A 27,714-nucleotide genomic window follows, 5' to 3' on the forward strand; every position below is an offset into this window, starting at 1 on the left:
ACATATACACATTTAAGTTTTTTAAAGAACAGTATATCCCTAGGAGACATATTAAGATAGACCTGTCTCGGGCGCCTGGGTGGCTCAGTTGGTTAAGCGACTGCCTTCGGCTCAGGTCATGATCCTGGAGTCACAGGATCGAGTCCCGCATCGGGCTCCCTGCTCGGCAGGGAGTCTGCTTCTCCCTCTGACCCTCCTCCCTCTCATGCTCTCTCTCTCTCATTCTCTCTCTCTCAAATAAATAAATAAAATCTTTAAAAAAAAAAAAAAAACAAGATAGACCTGTCTCCTTCTTTCTTTAAAATGTTTCAAAAAATGGGAAGATAATGAAACATAAGACCCTTCAAAATTTCATCTGGCCCTCTCCAGAAGCCCTTCAGTAGGCAAGTATTTGAATAAGCTCTTAAAATTCTGAAGGGGGCGTCTGGGTGGCTCAGTTGTTAAGCGTCTGCCTTCGGCTCAGGTCGTGATCCTAGGGTCCTGGGATCGAGCCCCACATCGGGCTCCCTGCTCCGCGGGGAAGCCTGCTTCTCCCTCTCCCACTCCCCCTGCTTGTGTTCCCTCTCTCGCTATGTCTCTCCCTGTCAAATAAATAAATAAAATCTTAAAAAAAAAAAAATTCTGAAGGAATTACAGTGTCTTGATTAAAAGCCTGTTTTGCAGGATGCCTGGGTGGCTTGGTCGGTTAAACAGTTGCCTTCAGCTCAAGTCATGATCCCAAGGTCCTGAGATTGAGCCCAGCGTCCTTGGGCTCCCTGCTCAGCGGGGAATATGCTTCTCCCTCTCCCTCTGCTCCTCCCCCTGCTAATGCTCTCTCTTACTGTCTCTCTCAAATAAATAAAATCTTTTTTAAAAAATAAATAAATAATAAATAAAAACCTGTTTTGCTATTTGGCTACTCTGGCCTCCTACAGATCATAAAAACGTACTGCAAAGCTGATATTGCTTTCTTTCTGTTAAAAATTTCTTTTTTAGCATTACTATAAAATGGCTGCAGTTACAAGGTTGCCAATATTTACCAAGTTATATAAGAAGGCTTACTAAATTAAAAAATTAGTATTTATTGACTTATTTCTCCACCTGAAACAATAAAATAAAGATTGTTATCCTTCACCATCACCTCTACTCCATTCTGAGACAAAGCTAGTGAGGTATTTCCTCTAGCCTAGAAAAACATAATATGAAAACAGAGATGTCACATAACTACTAATATCTAATATTTGTGTGATACGAAACATTCCCAATGATGGAAATAGTCACAGATCTGAGAACTGGCTAACAAGATGCTTATGATGTTGTTTAGTATCATGGTTGCCAAATCCTTAGTGCAAACGTGCTACAAACATCCAGTAATTTTGTATTAATGGTGTTTGGGGGAAGTCAAAGAAAAGGGGTAAAGCTTGGGCCCATGTGGAACAGAAAGAAGGGAAGAGCCTCTACAGGTGGGATAAAAGACCATGAGTTTTGTGGGAAGAAAAAATCAAAGGGAGAGGCTCTCTTGTAAATATAAGCCACATTGGGTTGTTGTTGTTGTTGTTGTTTTTTAAGGTTTTACTTGTTTATTTGTGGAGAGAGAGAGAAAGAGAAAGTGCCAGAGCAGGGAGGAGGGGCAGAGAGAGAAGCAGACTCCCCACTGAGCAGGGAGCCAGATGCAGGGCTTGATCCCAGGACCCTGAGATCATGACCTGAGCCCAAGGCAGATGCTTAACCAACTGAGCCACCCAGGTGCCCCTATAAGCCACATTCTTAAGGAGGCCACTGGAATTCCTACACTAAAGTCTTCAACTATTTTTATTTGAACATTAAAAATAAATATATCCAGTAATACTGTGAGACTTGGGGCCACAAATATAATAAAAGCCATAAAAGTCTAGGAACATTTAGTTGATAAATACAAGCTAACCCACATACCCGGAAAGCCCTTGTAAGTACTTCTAATAGGCCCAGAATGCCTGTTGGTGGATCAATATCAACCTGGACATTGGCTGATAATATCAAAGGATGTAACCGTGATGAATTAAGGAAACTAGTTCACACAGAACTGTACACTTAAAATAGGTACATCTTATTGTATATAAGGGATATGCTTATATGCAAATTATACCTCAAAAAAGTTGATTTAAAATGAATTATTTAAGCAGCCATCAAAAAAATGAAATCTTGCCATTTGCAATGACATGGATGGAACTAGAGGGTATTACGCTAAGCAAAATAAGTCAATCAGAGAAAGACAATTATCATATGATCTCACTGATATGCAGAATAAGAAACAAGGCAGAGGATCACTGGGGAAGAGAGGAAAAAATGAAACAAGATGAAAACAGAGAGGGAGACAAACCATAAGCGAGACTCTTAATCTCAGGAAACAAACTGAGGGTTGCTGGAGGGGGAGGGGGTGGGGGGATGGGGTGGCTGGGTGATGGACACTGGGGAGGGTATGTGTTGTGGTGAGTGCTGGGTGTTGTGTAAGACTGATGAATCACAGACCTGTACCACTGAAACAAATAATACATTATATGTTAATTTAAAAATTAAAAAATACTACAAAAAATAATAAAAAATAAAATGATTTAAAAATAATTCACCTCATAGTTATAGACCAATATAAACTTGCTACACTGTTAATATAATTAATAAAAAGTTCAAAAAATAAATGCAGTTAAGATGGAAAATCAGGCACCCAAAGAACAATTTTCACTAACTTCTATGGCAGAGCAAATAGCAATTCTTTTCAATAGAGACTTCCAAAACAATTTAGCTCTGTATTTATAGATCACACAAAATTTGAGATATACCTGATTTTTATATAACCCTTTCAGACATTATATACAGATGCTCTTAAATCACTTTGTCTACAACCACACTCAGACTGTGATTATATCCACAAATGAAAGGAAATTACAAAGAGTACAGGGCAATGATGCCTGTCAGACAGCATTTCAGTTTAGTAATATTAACCATCATGTCCTACTCTAGTTATTGTGCAATTGTGTTAGAGTTGTATTTCATTTTGCCCTTATTTTACAACAATAAGCAGACAATGAGAAAATGAAAACTTCACCTCTAGTGGTCAATTGAGAAGATAGTATTAATTAGGCATGCCAAATGCAGGCAATCTATATCCTCAATCAGATAATCATTGACTTAAGCTGTGTTCCATAGTGAACGAAGAGTACAAAATTTACATTTAACATTGTAAATACATCCTCAAAGACTAAATCTAAGATGTGCCAAGAAAATGTAGCTTTTTAATTTTCTATAACTTTTAACCTTTCTTTCCAAGCTCTGACCTTGATTTAATTTGCATTCTATAGTAACTCAGTCTTTTCTGGTTTATAGTCTCTTTCAAGAAAATGCTCAGCTTCCCCCTCAGATTTTCTCCCTGTTTCTACCAAGATGGCAGATGGATGTATGGATGTGGGTTGGGGTTACAGAACTTCATTGTGGTAAGGGAAGGGCTTTCAGATAAATACAGGCCCTTGTACTGTCCCCTGGGACTCTGGTCTCCAAGACAAGGTTCCTTATAGGCCTGGACCCCAGAGCACTGGCCCAATGTTGCTGTTGGACCCCATGGGGACTGTGGACTCAGGTATGTGCTCTTGGCTTATAGCCCAGGTGTCTGGCCCCTTCTCATCTTTAATTGGTGAAGACATCCAACTCCTCAATCTCATTTATACCCACGACCTGGCTATCAACCATAGTGTTATCAGCTTGCCCCTCAACATAGCATCCCCACTGATAGGTTCACTGGCTCTCAACCCAGCCACCTAGAGTGTGCAGTAACTTTGAGATTCCTTAGAAGCCAGTCACAAGCTGAAGAGAGACCCAGGAATCTTCTCTCCACCTAACCACAGCATGCCACATTTTACTCTGCTGTTGCTGTTTCCACTGTGATGAGGCAACTTTGCAAGGCAGTTCCCTCAGTTCCAAAAGGGGAATGGGGCATAAGCTTCCTTCACTTTCAGCTTTATTTACCCTCAACCTATGGTCTCCCTAAATCCAGAATATCAGTTCCCTGAGGTAATGGGGGGCAGGGGGAGAGACTGTCAAGACTTGCCTGCCCTAACTCAGCCTGTTCGGCTCACACCCCTTTGGCACCTTTCATCTCTCTTTTAAGTCTCACAGTAATTTCCCCTACAAAGAGGCATTCACCCTACTCTCTTACCTGGAACCAAGATAGAAGAAAAAGAAGAAAAAAACCAGTTTAGTGACCCAAGATACATCACCAGGTATTCCATAAATATTACCCCTGTTAAATATATAAAGATTCAGGTACAATGACAGGGGAAAAGAAAAAAAACGTTTATAACTAAAATGCACTGATGATCGGGGCGCCTGGGTGGCTCAGATGGTTGAGCGTCTGCCTTCGGCTCAGGTCATGATCTCAGGGTCCTGGGATCAAGCCCCGCATCGGGCTCCCTGCTTGGCAGGGAGCCTGCTTCTCCCTTTCCCTCTACTGTTCCCCCTGCTTGTGCTCTCTCGCTCTCTCTGTCAAATAAATGAAATCTTTAAAAAAAATAAATAAATAAAATGCACTGATGATCAACATAAAAAAATATGGTCCAAATGAAGACAAAATCTACTGTCCTGTTTTACTAGTGATAGACTGCTTGCTACAGATTTCTTTACTGAAGGAAGGAATGACTGTGCCTAGCTTTCTCAGGGCCAATTTCTTCCAGGAAATTGTGTAGATACCAATGAAGTCAGCATACTTAAGTTTTGCAGACATTGGTGGGTAAACAATGTATAGAATGCTAACAATAGCAGAGCTAATATAGAGGCAAGTTGCTCACTGCTTTCTGGGAGCGCTAACAACAACCAGACCCTCAAGTTAGAAACATTACTACTAAAGCGATTATAAAACCACTGCTTAAGAATGTCTGATTCCATTTTGCTTTTATTCATCAATAAGCTGATAAATCGTACATGCATATATAAAATGTAAAATCTGTAATTCTTGATTTTTGGCCCTACTTTCACTTTTTTTGAAGATTTTATTTATTTATTTGACAGAGCAAGAGCACAAGCAGGGGGAGTGGGAGAGGGAGAAGCAGACTCCCCGCCAAGCAGAGAGCCCGACGTGGGGCTCGATCCCAGGACCCCGGGATCATGACCTGAGCCGAAAGCAGCCACTTAACCGACTGAGCCTCCCAGGCGCCCCTGGCCCTACTTTTAAATTTACCTATAAAAGAAGAACAATCAGAGTACTGAAAACTGGTGAAGAGAGTCAAAACACCATGTTTTCTTCCAACTCATGAGAAATATGCCTGGGATTTAGGACAGAAACATGCTTAAGGAAACTCCAAAGTTCAAAAGCAACAGAAATTATGTTCCATATAACAGGGTTAGGCTACCAAGGCATAAGGTCCTCCAGCTTACTACAATGTTGCCAAAATGTGAAAGACTGATAGGGAGAGTGAAACAAACTCAGAAGCTCTCTGTTCAAACAACTGAACTGGATTACCTCTAGGGAAGTCATGATCATACATTCTGACAGATACGCTCACACATATGCAAACAAAAATGGTACAACTAAAATCTGAAACAAGTTCCAAGTCACCACTTTTTGCCGTAACCATATCCATGTAGAAAACTGAAAATTACATTCAACATAGGTAGCAATAGTTTTTCTTTTCTTAAAAACTTATTTTCAAAGTATCTAGTTTAGTTAAAACTTATTTTATCTTTTATGCATTGTGGAGAAAACTAGAGAATGTCAGATTCACTTTCTCTTACCACAGAAAGAGATGAGTATCAAACATAAAACAACAAATATTCTTGAAAGAGCAAGTCTGGTTAGCCTTTATATCCAAGTACCCAGCACTTTATCTTACATATGATAGCTATGTAACAAAAATGTCCACAGAAATGAACTGTACCATCTTGTTGTACAGGCATGGAACTGTTTACCACCATCATAAAGGAAGCTGAATGACCTCAAACACACCACCTTGAGAGCTAAAGCAAAAGAGAAGGAGAGGACAAAAATCCCAGAAGTGGCCATGCCTTTGAAACAACTGTGGAATAGAAGTCTCAAGCAGTTCACTGTTTTGAGAGAATCAGCCAAGAAACACTGTATAACCTGAACAAAATTCTTGTGTGGCTGGTTATTTGATGTCAAGAATATCACTGAGGCATTCTAGTTGAAATCCTCTTGTAGGAATATTCTCCAAAGACCTCAGTGAGGTCATCAGTTTGCACATAATAGATATTTCAAACATACTCTGCTTTCAATCACAGGATTGAGGAAAAGAAAGATGTATTACATACCATGCAGCCTGGCAGCTTTCCAAGGCTTTCAATATAAAGTTTTAATTCCATGCTTCATCTCCTAACTTCAAAAACAAAAAACCCCAAAACAACAACAAAAACCCTGCTCCTGTCACACCTAATTATTTGTAGTTTCTCAAATGAATCTTCACATATACTTGCTTACACTCTGCCTCCAGCATTCATCCTTTCTTCATTCATTCATTTATTCAAACAACAAACAGTTTTCAAGCTCCTACCCAGTGACAGGTACTGTGCTAAACAAAACAGGGCAATTCAAATAGAGTATTTATTTGGGTGAGGGAGTACCCATGGAGGTGACTTGTTTTTAGCTGGAACTTAAATCACAAGAAGCCAACCCTGCTACTTCAAGTTATTTCTTCTTTTTCCTTTAAAACCCTCCTTTGGGAAGCACTCCAAGATCCCCCAGCTTATTTTCTATGTTCCTTTTTTGTGGTCCCTAGCACTCTATACACACCTCCAACCAGGATCTTAGCATACCTGCATGGGAATCTGGGGTTTGCCATTCAGCCTCACTTCCCACCTCAAGACTGTAAGATCCATAAGCCTAAGCGCTTCACATAACTCTATGCCCCTAAGACCTAGCAGAAAGACACTCCATAAAGGTAGGCTAAATGAGTTAGGCACTTGAGCTGCTCTAAGTACCTCTTAAGGATCTTACAGGGACCAAGAAGAAATAAAGCCATGGACACACAGAGAATAGAGATATTTAAATTTTAACTAAAAACATCACAGAAAATAAAGACTGAAATAGTATCTTGTTAAAAAGACCACCTGAGTTTTGAAATGAGTGACCTATTTATTTCTTAACATTCTCATGCACCGACAGCCTATGAACTACTCAAGGGCAGAGACCACATTCTAACCACTATGCTGTCATGAGCCTTTTTCTTCTAGAATGTGGGCTCTCCACAATCATGAACCATGCCCTTTTTGTTCTTTATCCCAAACATCCAGCAGAACTCACTACAGCAGGTGCTTTAATAAATGTCTGCTTAATGAATTAACTTTAAGTTCTAAAACTCGCTCCTGTGGTTTCTCTTGAGCTAGAACTAACAAAGATCCCTTTATACATCAACAAAGAATGTATTTAAATGGCATTGATAATAAATCAATATGAATTTGAAAGATCTGCTTCAGATAAGTCACATAGTGGGTAAGTGCCTATGGAAATTTAAACACCAATGACATGAAAAATGCAAATCAATGAATTATTTTAAGAGAAATTATACATCATTCTCTAACAAAACACGACAAATTTTATATTCAACACTGTGTTTATAAAGAATAGAACAAACTGTTATATTACCTAGTACACAGAATATGTAAATGAAACTTGACTCCACATTTTAAATGAGAAAATTTAAATTTTCACTGAAAAAGCAAGGTAAAGGGCAGAATGAATCGCTCCTGAACAGGAAAACTTGATTACATTCTAAGTACAATAAGCCCCAAAAGTAGAATTTAAATCTAATGGCATGGATAATATTAATATAATGACTTGTGAATCACATCCTTCTAGTTATTCTACTAGCTGTATTTGAACAAAGAGGCACCTAAAGCAATAGAAAATATCATAAATGTATAAATAGATGTGACAAATAATAGATGTATATAATACAATATAATCTGGCTAAATTTTCTCTTGAACTCTAAACAACCAAAGAAAATGCAGAAATTTCTAACAAAATTATTTCTTACTTTCTGAAACAAATTTAAAAACCTGATTATTAGAGGACTGTACCCCAAACAATTTAAAATACAAGATATGTACTGGTTATTTTTCGTACTCTCATTGCCAGATCTATGTGGTTTCATAAGAAAGGAAACAAAGTGTTTCTAATTAGAAAGTCTTTAATTACATAAAATTACTTAATTGATGATACCTTTTAGAAACCCAGAAGCACTTCCTTCAGACACAATCTTGATTTCAAACAAATAATAATAAAGCAAAGTGAAACTCAAAGACTGTCACACATCCAGAAGAAGGGTAAGAACTTCAGATCTAGAGCCAAACTGCCTGAATTTAAATCATGGCTCTACCATTTACTAGGTAAGTGACCTTTGACAAGTTACTTAACTTCTCGGTGCCTCAATTTCCTTTTCTGAAAATTGTGTCTAACGTCACTTATTCCTGAGATTGCTATTAGGACTGAATAAGGGGATACAAGTAAAATGCTCAGAACAGCACATGAACTAAATGTTACTACTATTATTACTATTATCAGGGAGAAAGTTCAAAATGCTCTAGGCATTCCCAAATATGTTTCCAGAGGAACTCAGAGAACATGGGGTTTGTCCCTGGGAGGTGAGGGGAGGGGGGGGTGTGCCTTCTCCTGTCCCTAGGGAGAACTAACAGTCATTATTATAAAGCCCAGACTTACAAAGGCAGTGGAGCTGAACTTCCCATCCAATAGGCTCATGTCAAAGAGAGCTGATGTTCTTCCAGGAGCAGAGGATCCTCCAGGACTAGGAGGATCACAGAGCTGGGGCTTCTGCATGAGGCAGAGGGGTGTCCAGGACTTTGGACAGTGGTGTTACTTGGCTAGATTCCTCCAGTCTGATCACTAAGCACCATAGTCTGGAGAGCTGGGGCCAGGGAAACAATGCCCACTGGAGGGTAGTGCCTGGCAAAAGGTTTAATGGTAACCAGAGTAACAAGCAATGGTAACCATGAGAACAACAAGGCACTTAAGGATTAGGCCTCTTCCCCATTTGCCTGGCACTTCATAAACCAAAGAAGGCTTATATCAGTCAATGGGAAGCAAAGGAGCTCCAATGCCAGAAGCCACATGGTATGGAGCTAGATTTAATTTCTTTTTTTTTTAAGATTTTATTTATTTATTTGACAGAGAGAGAGGGAACACAAGCAGGGGGGAGTAGGAGAGGGAGAAGCAGGCTTCCCACCAAGCAGGGAGCCTGATGTGGGGCTCGACCCCAAGACCCTGGGATCATGACCTGAGCCAAAGGCAGATGTTTAACAACTGAGTCACCCAGGCGCCCCTTTAGTTTCATTTCTAAAATAAAGAATTGTGTTTTCTACCTCAGTGTCAAGAGGCAAATTAAAATCTATTTCACAGGTCTTTAAACTCTACAAAATGGCGAGGTCTCTGAAGTTAAGGATGCTATCTCAGTACCATCTATAGTCCCCAGGGCCAATCACAGTGCCTGATATATGGTTTATTTCAAGAACAAACTGATGTTATCATATCAACCGATATTTACAGAATTTTCACACACACGTGGAGACTTCTAGTTTTGGTAAAGATGGAGCAGCCCCACTTCTCCCCGGTCCTTCCTCTTGAAACTAAAAATCCCTGTATATAACATACAACTAAGCATAGGAAGACAAGGTGGGAAAGTGGCCAACTGCCTTGGGACTTCAGGACTTGAGGAACACCGTGGCAGTGAGTTCCCTGGGTTTCCCCACTGTCTCCTATGCATCCCCAAAAGAGTATTGCAGAAGTCTCCAACCTAGGACCGACAGGAGGCAAATATAAAGAAGTGCCAAGAAAATTCTGTCCTCACAGCCAAAAGACAGGAAAAGGATGAGCTAACAAGAGAAAATCTTTTGGGCAACACTCACCCTACTCCAGGCAAACATCAATGGAAAAACTGCACTACCATCCCACTGAGGTTTCAGCGGGGCTGAGCAGATAGACACTCCTTACTTATACATACACACACACACACACACACACCAAGGAAGCAGGCAGCAGGGCTCCAACTCCCTAACTCCCCACCTGGTGCTGTCCCTGTTAGTGGGGTTGAGCAGGGAGCTAATCTTCCATCCCCTGCCTGGCAGAAGCAGGCACAGCTCCCATTCCCTGCCTTGTCATATTGGCAAGATCAGTCAAGAGCTGATCTTCCATTTCCCTCCAGGCAGAAGCAGGCAACAGTACTCTGGCCCCTCTGCCGCAGTGGTGTCTGCAGGATGGAGCAGAAGCAGTAAGGCAATGTGAATCACTGGTCCACTTTTCTCTGGGAAGCTGTTAGCAGGGCCAAATGAGGAGGTAAACATCCACCCCACCCTTCTGCAAGGAGGCAGTGAGAGTAAGAACAATGGGGGGGGGGGGCAAGCAGGAAGCTGAACATACCTAGCCAGCCATCAGACTACCACCCAACAGGGAGACTGACTGCTGAACAAAAATAAATAAATAAAGTCCAGAGGTCATAATATCCAAACTGACCAGGATACAATAAAAATATATATATCAATCATACCAAGGACCATGAAAGTCACAACTTGAATTAGAAAAGAGACGTCACCACAGAGATGAATTAGATGTTAGAATCTGACAAAGATTTTAAAGCAACCTTAATAAAACTACTTCAACAAGCGACCCAGAAACACCCATGGGCAGAGATTAAAAATAGCTCCAATGAAAGCCTGCTCTCTCAAGCTAAAGGACCAGGCAAGGATCAGCCTAAGCTCCAATGAAAGCCTGCTCTCTCAAGCTAAAGGACCAGGCAAGGATCAGCCTAAGCTCCAATGAAAGCCTGTTCTCTCAAGCTAAAGGACCAGGCAAGGAGCAGCCTAAGCTCCAATGAAAGCCTGCTCTCTCAAGCTAAAGGACCAGGCAAGGAGCAGCCTAAGCTCCAATGAAAGCCTGCTCTCTCAAGCTAAAGGACCAAGCAAGGAGCAGCCTAGCATGACAGAAAACATTTAGACAATAACCAACCACCCTACTCCAGTCAAATGAAACACTGGCTCCATTCACATCAATAAGGGCGAAGTGGGAAGCATGTCCAATCCCCTGCCAGGGTAGTACCAGTGAAGGCCACATAAGAAGCCAAACTCCCATTCACATCGGTATCAAGGAGCCCCTCCCCAGTAGGTATCAATGGAGGCCGAAGGAGGAAACTGAACTACCATCCCCATTTGTGCCCCCTACCTTGCAGAGCACTGTCATAAAAGACCAGATAAAACAGAAGATTAAATAAGATAGTCTAATGACATAATATCCAAAATGTCCAGGTTTCTACAGAAAATCAGTCATCATATTAAGAACTAGGAAAACCTCAACAAGAATGAGAAAAGACTATCAAAAGATGCTAACACAGAGATGGCAGAATTATTTGGCAAGAATTTCAATGTAGCCATCATACAAAGAGAAAGTCTCAAAGGAAATTTTAATTTCATAGAACTTAATGAAAATACATTAAATCAAAATATGTGTGATGCGGCTAAAGCAGTACTAACAGAGAAATTTATAGCACTAAATGCACACATTAGAAAACAGGAAAGTTCTCGGGCGCCTGGGTGGCTCAGTTGGTTAAGCAACTGCCTTCGGCTCAGGTCACGATCCTGGAGTCCCAGGATCGAGTCCCGTATCGGGCTCCCTGCTCAGCGGGGAGTCTGCCTCTCCCTCTGACCCTCCCCCTTCTCATGTGCTCTCTCTCTCTCTCTCAAATAAATAAATAAAATCTTAAAAAAAAAAAAAAAAAAAGAAAAGAGGAAAGTTCTCAAATCAATAATCTAAATTCTTACCTCAATACCAGAAAAAGAAATGAGCCCAAAACAAGAAGGAATCAGTGAAATATCAAACAGGAAAATAAAATAAAATAATTTAAAAATTTTTAAATTAAGGAAATCAATGAAGCTAAAACCGGTCCTGCTAAAAGATTAGTAAAATTGATAAACCTCTAAAGACTGATAAACATAAAGAGAAGATGAAAATCATCAATATCAGTAACAAAACAGGGGAGAGATCCCTAGAATCCCATGGCCATTAACTTCACACTCCTTAAGTTTCACAACTTAGAAGGAATAGGCCAATTCCTGGAAAACCACAAACTACCAAACATAACCAAGATGAAATAAACAATTTAAATAGTTGTATAAGTATTAATTGAATTTGTAATTTTAAAGTTCCCAATAAAAAAAACTTCAGACTCATATAGGTTCACTAGAGAATTCTACCAAACATTTTAAGGAGAATTAATGCCAATTTTACACAATCTCTTCCAGAAATTAGAAGAGGAGGAAACACTTCCCAACTCATTTTATGAGGCTACTAATACAATGATATCAAAACCTGACAAAGACAGCACAAAAAAAAAAAAGTTTAGACCAGCATCTCTTACGAACTCACGTACAAAAATCCTCAACAATATATTAGCATTTCAAATCCAGTGATATATAGAAAGAACTGTATACCATGGCCAGTTGGATTTATTCTAGATATGCAAGGCTGATTCAACATTTGAAAACCATGTCAACAGGGTAAAGAAGAAAACTCATATGATCTTATCAACTGATACAATAAAAGAATGACAAAATTGAACACCAGTTTATGATTAAAAAAAAAAAAAAACTCTGGCTAACTAGAAATAGAAGGTAAGTTTCTTTCAAGCTTTATAAATATCATCCACAAAACCCTAGAGCTAACATATTTAACAGTGAAAGACGGAATGCTTTTTCTCTAAGATCAGGAACATGAAAAGAATGTCTGCTCTCATCACTATTACTGAACACAGTACTGGAAGTTCTTATGAGAGTAATAAGCCAAGAAAAAGAAATAAAAAGCATACAGACTGTAAACAAAGGAATAAAACTGACACTATTTGCAGATGACATGATCATCTACACACACAAAAAAAATCCCAAGAATCCACCAAAACCTCCTAGAACTAATAAGTTTAGCAAGATTGTAGAATACAAGATCAACTCACAAAAATCAATCACATTTCCTTTTTTTTTTTTTTAAGATTTATTTACTTATTTATTTTAGAGAGAGAAACAGACAGCACAAGCAGGAGGGGCTGAGGAAGAGGGAGAGAGAACCTCAAGCAGACTCTGCACTGAGCACAGAGCCCAACATGGCGCTCAATACCAGGACCCTGCAATCATGACCTGAGCCGAAACCAAGAGTTGGTGGCTTAATGGACTGTGCCACCTAGGCACCCCAATCAATCACATTTCTATATGCAAACAACAAAAATGGGAGACATAAGTTAAAAGCAAAATATCATTTACAATTACTCCAAGGAAAGGGGTGCCTGGGTGGCTCAGTCCATGCATCAGACTCTTGATTTCAGCTCAGGTCATGATCTTGGGGTCGTGGGATTGACCCATGTAGGGCTCCACGCTCAGCACAGAGTCTGCTTGTCCCTCTCCCTCTGCTCCTCCCCCCGCACTTATTCTCTCTCTGTCTCTAAAATAAATAAATAAAAATCTTAAAAAAAGTTACTCCAAGGAAATGAAATAGTCCGATATAAATTTAATGAAATATGTACAGGATCTGTATCCTACAAATTACAAAATGTTAATGAAAAAAACTGAAGAAACCCTAAGTTAATTGAGAAACATACTATACTCATGTATTAGAAAACTCAACAAGATGCCAATTTTCCCCAAATTGATATATAGCTTTAATGCAATTCCTATAAAAAAATCCCAGCAAGAGTTTTGTAGATATAGGCAAATTTATTCTAAAATGAAAATGGAAAGGCACATGACCTGGAATTGCTGAAGAAATTTTGAAAAAGCAGAGTAAAATGAGAGGAATCACTATACCTCATGTTAAGGCTTACTACAGAGCTACAGAACAGTGTGATACTGGCAGAGGGATAAACACACAGATCAGTAGGGCCACACAGATACATCTAACTGATTTTTGCCTGCAAAAGCAATTCAATTGAGGAAGGAGAGACTTTTCCACAAATGGTGGTGCTACAGCAATTGGACTCCATAGCCAAGAAAGAAAAGAGACGAGACAAGACGAGATGAGACAAGATGAGAAGAAAAATGCCTCAACCTAAAATCTCACAACTAATACAAAAATTTACTCAAAATCGATCATGGACTTAAAAGCAAGATCACGGACTTACATTTACTTAAATGTAAACCTATAAAACTTTTAGAAAACAAAGAAGAAAATCTTTAGGATATAGGACTAGACAAAAAGTTCTTAGACTTACCACCAAAAACACAATCCATAAAAGGAAAAACTGATAAATGATCTTATCAAAATTAAAATAATTTGCTCTGTGGAAGACCTTATTGAGTGATGAAAAACAAGCTACAAGCAGGGAGAAAATATTTTCAGGCATATCCAACAAAGGATTTTAACCCATAATATAAATATATTTTTTTTAACTCCTTAAACTCAATAGTAATAAAACAAAGAATCCAATTAGAAAATGGACAGAAGAAACAGATATCTCACGGAAGAGGACACACAGATCCCAATTAAGCACATGAAAAGATGCTCAACATTAGTAGCCATTAGAAAAATGCAAATTTAAACCACAATGAGATCATCTACACACCTATTAGAATGGCTAAAATAAAAAACAGTGATAATACCAAATGCTGGTGAGCATGTAGAGAAATGAGATCACTCATACATTATTGATGGGAATGTAAACCACTCCGGAAAAAGAACATGCCAGTTTCTTATAAAACTATATATTCACTTACAACTCAGCAGTAACAATCTTGAGCATTTATCGCAGGGAAATGAAAACTTTTGTTCACAAAAAAACCTATACACAAATGTTCAAACAGCTTTATTTGTAATAGCCAAAACCTGGAAACAACCTAAAGGTCCTTCAACGCGTGAATAAACAGTGGTACCTCCATACTATGGACTACTACTCAGCAATAAAAAAATTAAAAAAATTAAATTAAAAAACCTACTGGTTCATACAAAAATTTGGATGGGTCTCAAGGGAGTTTTGCTGAGAAAAATGCCAATCTCAAAAGGTTATACACTGTACCATTCCATTTAAATAGTATTCTTGAAATGACAAAATTATAGAGATGAACAGATTAGTGGTTGCAAAGAGTTAGGGCGAGGGGCATGGAGGAGTGCAACCGTGGCTATCAACGGCACAAGGGATCCTTGTCATAAAACTGTTCCGTATCTTGACTGTGGTGGCCACATGAACCTACACAAGTGCTAAAAATGACACACGTGTGCGCGCATGTATGTATATATGAGTGCATGTAAAATTGGTGAAATATGAATAAGGTCAATGGATTATATCAATGTCAGTTTTCTGGTTATAATATTCTACTATAGTTATGCAAGATGTTACTATTGGGAGCAATTAGTTGAAAGATACATGGAATCTATTATTTCTTACCATTGCATGTAAATCTGTAATTATCTCAAGATGAAAATTTTAACAAAATCAAGCAAGCAATATGTGAAAATCAATGTGAAACAGGAAGTCCAATCCAAGATTTCAGAGGTTTTGCAGTGCCCCATAGAAACACACATCCCATTAGTAAATAACTGTGCTTATTCCTCACAAAACAGTTTGTGAGAAGGAAATCTGAAAGACTCTTTAATGAGCCAAGAGACTGGGTTTTACAAATGAGACCATTTAAACTGTCAGAGCAAGATGCTGTTCATTGGCAGGTTTAACATTTCAGTTGTTCCCATCTTCTCCTTCCTTCTGCCCTGTGGGGTGGGAAGAAGCTTCTGATGAAGAGTAGATCAGTCAGTTAAAAGAAAAAAAAGAAGCTACATTTTTTGCACATCTATGTAGTGGGTCTATCTGTGATCCTGCTATATATAATTAAAGATGCTAATACTAAAACCTTCTGTAATAGGATCACTGCAATTCCATTTCTAAAACTCTGTAGTAGATTCTGCTTAGATTAAGATGTACCAAGGAAGAGTTCAAAAGACTAGGGAAGATGAATGCAGCCAGAAACTCTCAGAGGAGGCAGACAGGCAGGTTGCTCTCTTAAAACTTTATTTAATAAAGAACATTCTCTAGAATATATGATGGACTAGTTCTACATTTGCATTTAATAAAGCTGAACATGACATTAGTTTAATGTGAAATGTTAAACCATTTAGTGTACAAAACTGTTTATGTAGCTGTCACGCAAAAACAAAGTATGAAGCTCAGCATTTTCACCAACCATCTGTGAGTTTTAGAAAAGTCATTTGAATAAACAGATTTCTTTAGTATATATTTCCAACACATTAGGTACATAGGTAATACTCAAACCTCTTTCAACCTTTCTTGCATTCCAAATAAAATCTTAGTACAAACATCAAAAACACTGGCCATCCCAAAAGACTGCCTACCAAACTCATTAACAGAATACGAGTTCTAAAATAATGCTTATTACGTAGGATTTATTAAGTAAAATAAATCCAAGCACTATCAGTTACTGTAAAATTCATGTAAGAACATTTAATAGTCCAGCTCTAAGCATTCTTTTTAAGTTTCTCACATTAATGAGTGCTGTTTACAGAACTAAAAGTCTTATCATTCAAGTGTCAGTCATTACATTTCAGAAAAAGGACATCATTCCTGATATCTTTCTATAAAAGAAAAAACTCACAATGAGTAGAACCAGTATCCATAACAGGCTAAACTGGGTAAAGGGGGGCACTTTGGGGAGGGAAGGGTGTTTCACTTTCACAGTAGGAATTATGTAAAGATCATACGGCCCACACCGCAAAATCCATGAGAAATGCTCAAATTTGAACCCTGCATTATTTTAAAATCCATGTTCATGAGTTTATATTGCATCTGTTTGTACCAATACATGGCAGATATCTATCACTCTTTCATATACACTGAACCATTCTCAGGAAATATGGGAGAGAAAAAGTCCTTACTTATGTGCCACCTAATGCAACTTTTATTTAGAATGTAAATTCTTCACGTCAACCATTTCAAATACCAAGTATGTTCCTCCATTAATCCTCCCCTTTCTCCTCTCCTATCCCAGACCCCCCAAAAAGAACCCTTTATGTCTGTTAAGCCTCATAACTGACGTTGTTGAGTACCACCTCCTCTGGAACAAAAGTACACTCTCCACTGTACCTTCCTTTTCTTTAACAATTGAGCAGAATCATAATGTTTTCAGGCATGTGTCTAGATCTCTAGGTCATTAAGCCTGCTGCTGGCATGACTGCTGGCTTTGCAGAATGGCTGCTGGTCTACAATGACTACTACCCAGTAGCTACTGTTGTCATCCCCACCCCCACCCCCAGAATTCTGCTTATTATCAGGGAAATCAAAAGGCTATGCGTGCAAGTTGGAGGTGGTGCTTCCTGCCTGCCCTATTAGATCTTGCTATGCACTCTGTTTAGCATGGCTTTGCTCATTTCCTTGTTTATTGTAACTGCGGCAGGAAGAACTGTTCCTGTTTCCAGGAACCACCTTGTCCCTGGGAAGGGATATGGTGGAGAGAGGAACAGTTGATGAAGAGTCAGTGGAGGGGCTTGGCAGACCAGATGAATCAAGGTAAGCCTCACTCTCTGGATCCTTCACATGGTCCTTAATGCCCTTGAAGAAGACACAGAATAACTCGAGAATGTTCGAAGCAAGAGAAACCAAGGACACCACCAGCATGAAGAGAATGAAGATGCTTTTCTCTGTGGGGCGAGAGAGGTAGCAGTCCACCTGATGCGGGCAGGGGTCTCGTTCGCAAGTGTAAACCGCATTCAGGCTGAATCCATAGATGTACCACTGGATCAGCAGGAAGGCCACCTCAAAAACAGACTTGAAGAAGATGCTAATGGCATAGATTCGCAGCAAGCCCCTTCTCATAGTCACCTTACAGTGTTCTTCAACGCTATATTTGAACTTCTTGATCTCAACTTCGATTTCCTCCAAGTGCACCTCCATGTGGACACCAGTGTTTTGAGCGACTCTGAGTTCCTCCCCTCTCTTTTTCAACTTCTCTTCCTTGCGGATCATGTAGAATACGTGCACTAGGTACAAGAGTGAGGGGATGGACACAAATATGATCTGCAGGACCCAGAAGCGCACATGAGAGATCGGGAAGGATTTATCATAGCAGACGTTTTCACAACCAGGCTGCCGAGTATTACAACGAAAGGCAAACTGCTCATCATCCCAGGCTGACTCAACCGCTGTCCCCAGTAGCAGGATTCGGAAAATGAAAAGGACCGAGAGCCACACCTTCCCTCCAGGGGTGGAGTAAGCTTGAACCTTGTCAAGGAGTTGGCCTAAGGCACTCCAGTCACTCATGTTGCCTGTTCGCTGTTCTTTCGCTTAAAAGAAGTAGGACACCAAGTGATTGCACTCCTTGGAGGACGAAGTAAAATGAAAAAGTAAGTTCAAGCACTCAAAACTTTCTGAAGTTTAAAAGTCTGCTACACCCTTTGGTACCTTCCTCACTCTTCTTCCTAATGAAAGACAACTGCTGATACCTAATAAAAGCTTATATGGATTCATTTTCATACATGGTGAGCAAATACTCTTAAATAAGGATGTACATATATCAATAATGGGACAAATTACATAAATGAGGGAACAACTTAGGGGCGCCTGGCTGGCTCAGTTGGTTAAGCGTCTGCCTTCGGCTCAGGTCATGATCCCAGGGTCCTGGGATCGAGCCCCCCATCGGGCTCCCTGCTCAGCGGGGAGCCTGCTTCTCCCTCTCCCTCTGCCTGCTGCTCCCCCTGCTTGTGTGCTCTATCAAATAAATAAATAAAATCTTAAAAAAAAAAAATGAGCGGGCGCCTGGGTGGCTCAGATGGTTAAGCATCTGCCTTCAGCTCAGGTCATGATCCCCGGGTCCTGGGATCGAGTCCCGCATCGGGCTCTCTGCTCCTTGGGAGCCTGCTTCTCCCTCTGCCTCTCTCTCATGAATAAATAAATAAAATCTTTAAAAAAAAAAAAAATGAGGGAACAACATAAACACATCTAAAGGTTTCCTTCAATTCCAGAATAAAGCAATCTCCAAAGACAAAGACTGAAACACAGAAACTGAATTAAAAATTCACATGCATATATTGACCAATTCATCTTCAAACGTTATTAGGGCCATCATTTCTGAAGTAGGTAATGATAGGGGTGCCTGGCTGGCTTAGTCAGTAGAGCGTGTGATTCTTGATCTCCAGGCTGTGAGTTCAAGCCCCGTGTTGGTGTGGAGACTACTTTAAAAAGGGGGGGTGGGGGGGGAACCAAATATATAATGACATTCATCCCAGCATTATTTATTCAGTGCCTACTAGATACCAGGTACTATACTGGGCACTGGTCCCTATGGGTGAGTAAAACAGAATTCCTGTACTTGTGCAACTTGCAATTAACTAGAGGAAACAGATCATTAAAAGTACAATATTTTAGGGGTGCCTGGGTGGCTCAGTTGGTTAACTGATTCTTGATCTCAGCTCAGGTCTTGATCTCAGGGTTATGAGTTCAAGCTCCGCATTGAACTCCGTGGAGCCTACTTTGAAGAAAAAAAAAAAAGTCCAGTATTTTATTACATCTAAGACACAACCGATTATAAGATAAACCATTATGTTACTTACCATTCAGAAAGCAATCAAGGCATCCAGTGTTAAGAGGTGCCTTGATTTCAGAAATGTGAGGGGAAATGTACATCTTAGAATCAATGAAAAAGGCTAAATGAATATAGAATTGCAACTTTAAATAAGTACTAAGAAGTAAAAACAAAATAGGTACTGACAGAAATTAACTCAAGGAAATCCAGATCAGTCTGTATAGAGTCAGCCAGGCAAAGAGTCTGAAAACTATTAGCTGTGATGGAAGCCAGCATGGGCAAAGCTTTGAGGGTGGGAGAACTCACTGTACTCAGGGAGCTCAAAGGCAGGCAAACTGGTTACCAGGTATTAAGTAGAGGTAGCAGAGCCCAAGACTGGTGCTGGAGGAGGCTACCTCAGGCATCTGCTTAGCAGCAGCAGAGAAATCTAGGAGCAGAAAGCATGATTATACTGTGATGCTGCGGCAAGACTGAAACTGAGGGAGAAATTACTAATGGCAGTTCAGGAGCTCTAGGGGTCTGTAGGAAGGCTGGGGGAAGAGAGAGGGTACAACTGAAGAATGTACAGAGCAGTACAGGGATGAGGGTTCTGTGCTAAAATGGTTAGCCAGTGAGTTTTGGTGGTGACAAAAAGTAGAAAGGGATGTCAAGAATCATGGGGGTGACCCTGAGAGTCTCTCCCCTAGAGAGGGTAACAGATGACCAATCCGGCACTGTGGTCCTGAATGCTATGGTGAATGAAGGGACATTTTGTAAAGGTAGCTGCCATCCCAGTTAGCATAAAGTAGCAAGATCAGGACCAAAAAAAAAAAAGAGGAGCAACAGCTCCCTTCTTATCTGGAAATTGCAAGTCAGGATCCAGCCAACAGAGGCCTCAACTTACTTATTTACTGAATGTGAACCACTATCTCCGCTGAAATGTGAACACATGGAAGCTTTTCTGTTAAGACTAAAATATTAATACACTGTGTTCATTTGTGTGGGTTTCTTCTAGGAGATTGTTATATCACCAGTTTTGGGGAGGCTTTAAGGGAGGGTTTAAGTTTCAGGAGGAGAAACACAGATACCGACCACTAATCTGTTCAGGGCTGGTGGGAGCTGGCATGGGGCACAACCCATAACTGTGCCCCTACTGAAGACCTGCTCTTCTTTCTCCCTTTCCTCCCGACAGCCCTATTTCTTTATAAGAAATGTCTGTAAGCAAAAGCCTAAGTAAAGGTTTCTGCCTCTAATTCAAATCATGCTAGACAAATGGATCTTTATTTTTTTTTTAAGATTTTATTTTTAAGTAATCTCTACACCCAACGTGGTCTCAAACACACGACCCTGAAATCAAGAGTCGCATGCTCCAACAACTGAGCCAGCCAGGCGCCCTGGAGCTTACTTTAAAACAAACCACAACTAATTGATTATTACGTGGCAAAAAATAATTATTTTCAATCAAATTCTTTCAATACAGCATGAACTCATCATTTCTAAAAACAAATTTTATTTAGTATGTTAGGATAAAACCCATAATGGTTAATATTTTAATTCTCCCTCCTGAAAAACTTTCATTCGCAAAGACATTCATTTTAAACAATTAAGAAAATTAAAAGAAAAATATTTCTTAAACATGAGTTTGCCAACTAATAATCTTAAATACCATTCAGTTGATTTGTTTCTTGGTTTAACAGCTATTCCTCACAGTAGATTCAGTGAGAAAAATAAAACTTAAAATGAAACCTAAAAAAAGAGGGCAAGGTTAATGTAATTTACAATGTCTCAATTGCCCAAGGTTGGTTACAACTGTTCTCCAAGGATAAGAACTGAAGGTTCCCAAAATGCAATTTTTTAGCAAGTAATCAAATTACAAGGCTTTGAAGTATACACTGTACTTTCTCAGTTGCTTAAAAACACATTTTAGCCAAATTGTCCTTTATCATGCAGATTCTGAAATTAATCCTATTAGGCTAAAGTTACCAAGATCGACAGTTTATAATTAATACATTCTTCAAGGTTAATTGAAAATAAACCACTAGCAGCATAAGAGTTAGGCATTTATTCTCATTAGTTTTTCAAATTTAAACAGTGCTTAGTCTCCAGAGATTTCAAAATGCCTCAGAAAATTGAGTTACTTTTTCAAAAACAACTAGGGTAAAGTAATAACAAGTGAAGGTTAAAGACAATAATCCCTGAAACTACTTTAGCACCGATTCTAAAAGGTATCTGATTAAAAACAGTGCTGGAGGGGTAGGGAGGGAGAAAATCAATAATTCCAGTTAATTTAGGGTAAAGTTATTAGCAATTTTCTAGAACTATAAGAAGCTCTTAAGTTTTTCAAATATTTTGTTCTGAAGAAGTTCTTGCTAAGCACTTTGAAAATATATAGATCCGAGATTCAAAGAGATGAAAATAACTAAGAATGAGTCATCTCAGCCAAGCAAATGTTTCATAGAGAAATTAAAAGTCTCTTGCTGAACAATTATTTTTAAACTGGACAAGGTATTTCCATTTTAAAACATAAACATAAAGCGTCAGGTTTCAGTCCCAACAAATAAAGTACTTGAATATTGTCACTCCTATCCTTACAGCAAGAGGGAAAAAAAAAAACCCCACTGAAAATCAACTTTCCTTAGGCTTATCAGAGAATTAAGGACATAAGGCAAACTGAACTCCTAAAATCTGGAGAGACAGGCAAAAAGAATCACACCCAAGAACAGCTTACCTGGAGCAGGAGGCACTAGAGCAATACGCTAGGGAGAAAACTTAAATGGTAATTTAGACAAAGGCTTGCCAAGTAAGAACTCCTATCGACCAAGTCTTAGGAGGGCCCTCCACACTCTCTTGGCTTTACCTCCAGGACTTCACCAGGTTCTGAACATGAAGATCCAAGAATGATCTCCTCCCCTTTTGGGTGAGAGTTAGAAAAAAAAAAAAAAAAGTAACAATTTTGAAATATGCCCAGAGTAAAGATCCAATAGAAACCTTCTCCCTTTTGAGGAAGAAGGGGAATATAACCATTTTGAAAAACACCCAGGGAAAAAGTAATGGTTTTGAAATAAGCCTAGAATGTTCTCCATAACAAAGGCCAACACTCAAAGAGAAAATTACCAGAGCCTTACATGTTGTCCTGGGAGAGGGGAAATTAGCCAGCTACAGCCCCTCTAGCCTTCTTGCTTCACCTAAAAAGAAGGGGAGAAAAAAGGCTAAAAAATACTTCTGAAGGTTGCAGGCCAGGACTCAGGCTACCAAAAGACTTAAGATTTGGTCCTAAGATTATAGAACACTTCCTCTTCCCCATACTCTACCACCAGGTCACAAGGTTCTGGTACAGTAACAGCGGATTTCAACAGAAAGAGTTGCAAGAAGCTATTTAAACTATTAACTACTTAAACTATTTAAAAAGGAGTTCTTAGGGAAACACAAAGACAATGGGGGAGAAAAATAAACAAAAACACACTAGAGGAAACTGAAGCCTCTGGCACCTACGCGTACAACATTTAACAGCCCAGCCCCAAGCCAAATAACCTAAAACATTACACTAAATGCCTATTTACCTCAGTTCCTATAACCCCGATATATCCTATCTGGGTTGTTTTGGTTTTTTTTTTAAGATTTTATTTATTTATTTGACAGAGAGAGCGAGCACAAGCAGGGGGAGCAGCAGAGGGAGAGGGAGAGGGAGAAGCAGAAAACGCTTAACCGACTGAACCACTCAGGCGCCCCCCTCTGGATTTTAAAAAACATTAAAAAGCGTGCTAAAAGGCAAGACAAAGGCAGTCTGAGCAGACAAAGCACACATCAGAACCAGACTCAGATATGGCACAGATTTGGGGATTATCAGGAATAATTTCAGATAGGGAATTTAAAATAACTATGAGTTCTCTGTTAAGAGCTCTAATGGAAAAAGTAGACAACATGCAAGTACAGACGGGTAATATAAGCATACACAATTCTACAAAAGAATTAAAAGAAATACTACAAGTAAAAAACACTACAACAAAATGAATGCTTTTAATGGACTTATCAATAGATTGGATATGGCCAAGGAAAGAATTAGTGAATTTAAAAATATTTCAATAGAAACTTCCCAAACTAAATGCAAAGAGAAAAAAGAAATATTATAAAGCAGAACACAGTATCTAAGAACTACAGAACAATTACAAAAGGTGTAACCGGATTACCAGAAGGAAAAAAATGAGAAAAAGGAAAAGAAATATTTGAAGGAATAATGGCCAAAAATCTTCCAAAATTAATGACACCAAACCACGCATCAAAAAAGCTCAGAGCAGACCAAGCAAGATAAATATAAAAAAAACTACACCTAAACGACATCATATTCAAACTACAGAAAAATCAAACATAAAATCATGAAATCAACCGGGGGAAAAGATATCTTACCTACAGAGAACAAGGACAGGCAATACATCCAATTTTTTTCAGAAGCCATGAAGTGAAATATGTAAAGTGTTGGGGGAAAAAACCACCAACCTACAAAGTATTCAGTGAAATTATCCTTCAAAAGTGAAGGAGAAATACTTTTTCAGATAAACAAACACTGAGGGAATTTTTTAACAGACCAGCTAGTAAGAGCTGTTTTAAAAAGTTCTTTAGGGAAGGAAAATTATACAGGTCATAAAGTCAAATCTACACAAAATAAGAGCACTGGAGAAGGAATAAACGAAGGCAAAATAAAATCTGTTTTTCCTATTCTTAATTAATAGATAACCATTCAAAGTAACAAGAGTAACAATGTATTCACTGATTATAGCATATGGATAAGTAAAATGAATGACAGCAATGTTACAAGGAGGATGGGAAGGAGGAATTGGGAAAATTCTAGTTAAGGTACATGCAGTGCCTAAGAAGCAGAATACATTTATCTGATGGTGGACTTAGGTAAGTTGTAAATATATACAGTAAACTCTAGGGCAAGGACTAAAAATCTTTTTTTTTTTTTTTTTTTAAGATTTTATTTATTTGCGAGAGAGACAGAGAGCATGAGAGGGAGAAGGGTCGGAGGGAGAAGCAGACTCCCCGCTGAGCAGGGAGCCCGATGCGGGACTCCAGGATCATGACCTGAGCCGAAGGCAGTCGCTTAACCAACTGAGCCACCCAGGCGCCCCCTTTTTTTTTTTTTTTAAAGATTTTTTGTTTATTTATTTGAAAGAGAGAGAATGAGAGAGAGAGAAAGAGAGCACATGAGAGGAGGGAGGGTCAGAGGGAGAAGCAGACTCCCTGCTGAGCAGGGAGCCCCATGTGGGACTCGATCCCCAGACTCTAGGATCATGACCTGAGCCAAAGGCAGTCGCTTAACCAACTGAGTCACCCAGGTGCCCCCTAAAAATCTTTTGAAAAGAAGTATAATGGACATACTAAGACATGACAGAAAACAGAATCATTTTAAATGGTCAATTAAAATCAAAAGGAAGAAAAAGAGGGGAATATTTTTGTTTAAAAAAAGAAAGAAGGGAGGCCTGGCTGGCTTATGACCCCTTGATCTCAGGGAAATGAGTTGGAGCCCCACATTGGGTGCAGAGATTAGCCCTCCCCCAAAAAAATGAAAAAAAGAAAAAAAGGGGGGGCGCCTGGATGGCTCTGGGCCCAGATCTTGATCTCAGGATCCTGGAATTGAGTCCCACATTGCATTGGGCTCCACCCTCTGCAAGGAGTCTGCTTGAGATTCTCTTTCTCCCTCTCCCTCTCCCTCTGCCCCTCCCTCCCCACGTGCTCTCTCTCAAATAAATAACCTTTTTATTTTATTTTTTTTTTAAGATTTTATTTATTTATTTGAGAGAGAATGAGATAGAGAGAGCATGAGAGGGGGGAGGGTCAGAGGGAGAAGCAGACTCCCTGCTGAGCAGGGAGCCCGATGCGGGACTCGATCCCAGGACCCTGGGATCATGACCTGAGCCGAAGGCAGTCGCTTAACCAACTGAGCCACCCAGGCGCCCATCAAATAAATAATCTTTTTAAAAAAGTGTAATGGGGCTCCTGGGAGGCTCAGTTGGTTAAGCATCTGCTTTAGCCTCAGGTGATGATCCCAGGGCCCTGGGATCGAGCCCGCATCTGGCTCTCTGCTCAGTCCTCTCCCTCTGCCTGCCATTCCCCTTGCTTGTGCTCTCTCTCTCTCTCTCTCTCTCTGTCAAATGAATAAATAAGATCTTTTAAATAAATAAATAAATAAAAATAATTTTTAAAATGTAATTAGAAAAGTTACAAAAGTAAAAAAAAAAAGGTTCATATTAGCTCAATTATATTAATAATCACATTAAAATCATTACAAATGCAAATGGCTTTAAAAAAAAGAGCATGCATGCATGCAAGCAGGGGGCAGAGAGGGGCAGAGGGTGAGGGAGAGAATCTTATGCAGGCTCCACACTCAACACGGAGCCCAATGCGGGGCTCAATCCCACAACCCCAAGATCATGACCTGAGCAGAAATCAAGTGTCAGCTGCTTAACTGACTGAGTAACCCAGACGCCCCTGTGAGAATGGATTTTTAAAACCACTTTAAATAAAAAGACACATAGCTTAAAAGCAAAGGGATGCAAAAAGGTATATACCACGTTAACACTAATCTAAAAAAAGCTGGAGTAGCTGTATCAATTTTAGACAAAGCAGATTTCAGAACCAAGACAATCATCAGGAATAAAGAGGGAGATTACAAAATGATACGTTCTTCAAGAAGACCTAACAATCCTTAATATGCAGGCACCAAACAAAAGAGCACCAAAATACATGAGGTAAATATAGATAGAACTGCAAGGAGAAATAGACAAATCCAACATTATAGTTGGAGACTTCAACACCCACCCCTTTCAGTTACTGACAAGGGAGGGAGGGAAGGAGGGAAAGAGGGAAGGAGGGAAGGAAGGAAGGAAGGAAGGAAGGAAGAAAGAAAGAAAGAAAGAAAGAAAGATTGATTAAGGATATAGGTGAACTGAACAGCACCATCAAGTAAGAAGATCTACTAGACATTTATGTAATACTTCTAAGAGAAGCACAATACATATTCTTCTCAAGCTTACATGGAGCATTCCTCAAGGTAGAACAAATTCTGTGCCATAAAACACAACACATTTTGAAGCATAAAAATCATACAAAGTATACTCTCACGGGGCACCCAGGTGGCTGAGTCAGTTAAGCATCCAACTCTTGATTTCAGCTCAGGTCACGATCTCAGGGTCATGGAGCCTGCTTGGGATTCTTTCTCTCCCTCTCCCTTTGCCCCTACCCACCCCCCACCCCCCCGCTGCTCTAGTGCTCACTCGCTCTCAATAAACAAAGTATATGCTCACAACCAATGGAATTAAACTAGAAATCAAGAACATAAAGCTGGAAAATCTCAAAAATATTTAGAGATTAACCAAGACACTTCTAAATAACACATGGATCAGGGGCACCTGGCTGGCTCAGTCAGTGAAGCATGCAACTCTTGATCTTGGGGTCATGAGTACAAGCCCCACCACACTGGGCATAAAGCCTAACTAAAAAAATAAAAATAAAAAAATAGCACACAGGTCAAAGAAGAAATCTTTAGAAATGTAAAAATATTTTGAACTAAATGAAAATGACAGTACAAAACAAAATTTGTGTGATGCAGCAAAAGCGGTGTATAGGAAAAAAGTTTATAGCATGGAATGCATACATGAGAAAAGAAAACAGACCTAAAATCATTAACTAAAAAAATAAATTAAAATTTAAAAAAATACAATCAGTAATTAAGCTTCCATCTTAGGAAATAAGACAGAGGGATAACTTAAGCCTAAAACAAGAAGAAAATAATAATAAAGTTTACAGAAGTAATCAATGAAATTGAATACAGGAACTCACCAGTGGAAAATCAATGAAAACAAAAGCTGGCTCTTTTAAAATACATCAGTAAAATTGATAAACCTCTAGTCAGGCTAACCAAGAAAAAGAAAAAACACAAATTATTATTTTTAAATTTTATTTTATTATGTTATGTTAGTCACTATACATTACATCATTAGTTTTTGATGTAGTGTTCCATGATTCATTGTTTCCGTATAACACCCAGTGCTCCATGCAATACATGCCCTCCTTAATACCCATCACCGGGCTAACCCATCCCCCCAACCCCCTCCCCTCTAAAACCCTCAGTTTGTTTCTTGGAGCCCATAGTCTCTCATGGTTCATCTCCCCCTCCAATTCCCCCCCCATTCATTTTTCCCTTCCTACTA

At 39.3% G+C, this 27,714-nt stretch overlaps 1 protein-coding gene and 1 pseudogene across 1 annotated transcript in view; both read right to left on the minus strand.

Annotated features, from left to right (window-relative positions):
• CDKL5 (cyclin dependent kinase like 5) overlaps positions 1 to 27,714 on the minus strand; it is a 133,687-nt gene that overhangs the window by 83,514 nt on the left and 22,459 nt on the right. The window lies entirely within an intron of this gene.
• Positions 15,986 to 18,321, minus strand: LOC102736275 (gap junction alpha-1 protein-like; annotated as a pseudogene).

The sequence above is a fragment of the Leptonychotes weddellii genome, chromosome X (assembly GCF_054177405.1).
Source record: "Leptonychotes weddellii isolate Sample4059 chromosome X, ASM5417740v2, whole genome shotgun sequence".
In the NCBI taxonomy this organism is placed as follows: Eukaryota; Metazoa; Chordata; class Mammalia; order Carnivora; family Phocidae; genus Leptonychotes; species Leptonychotes weddellii.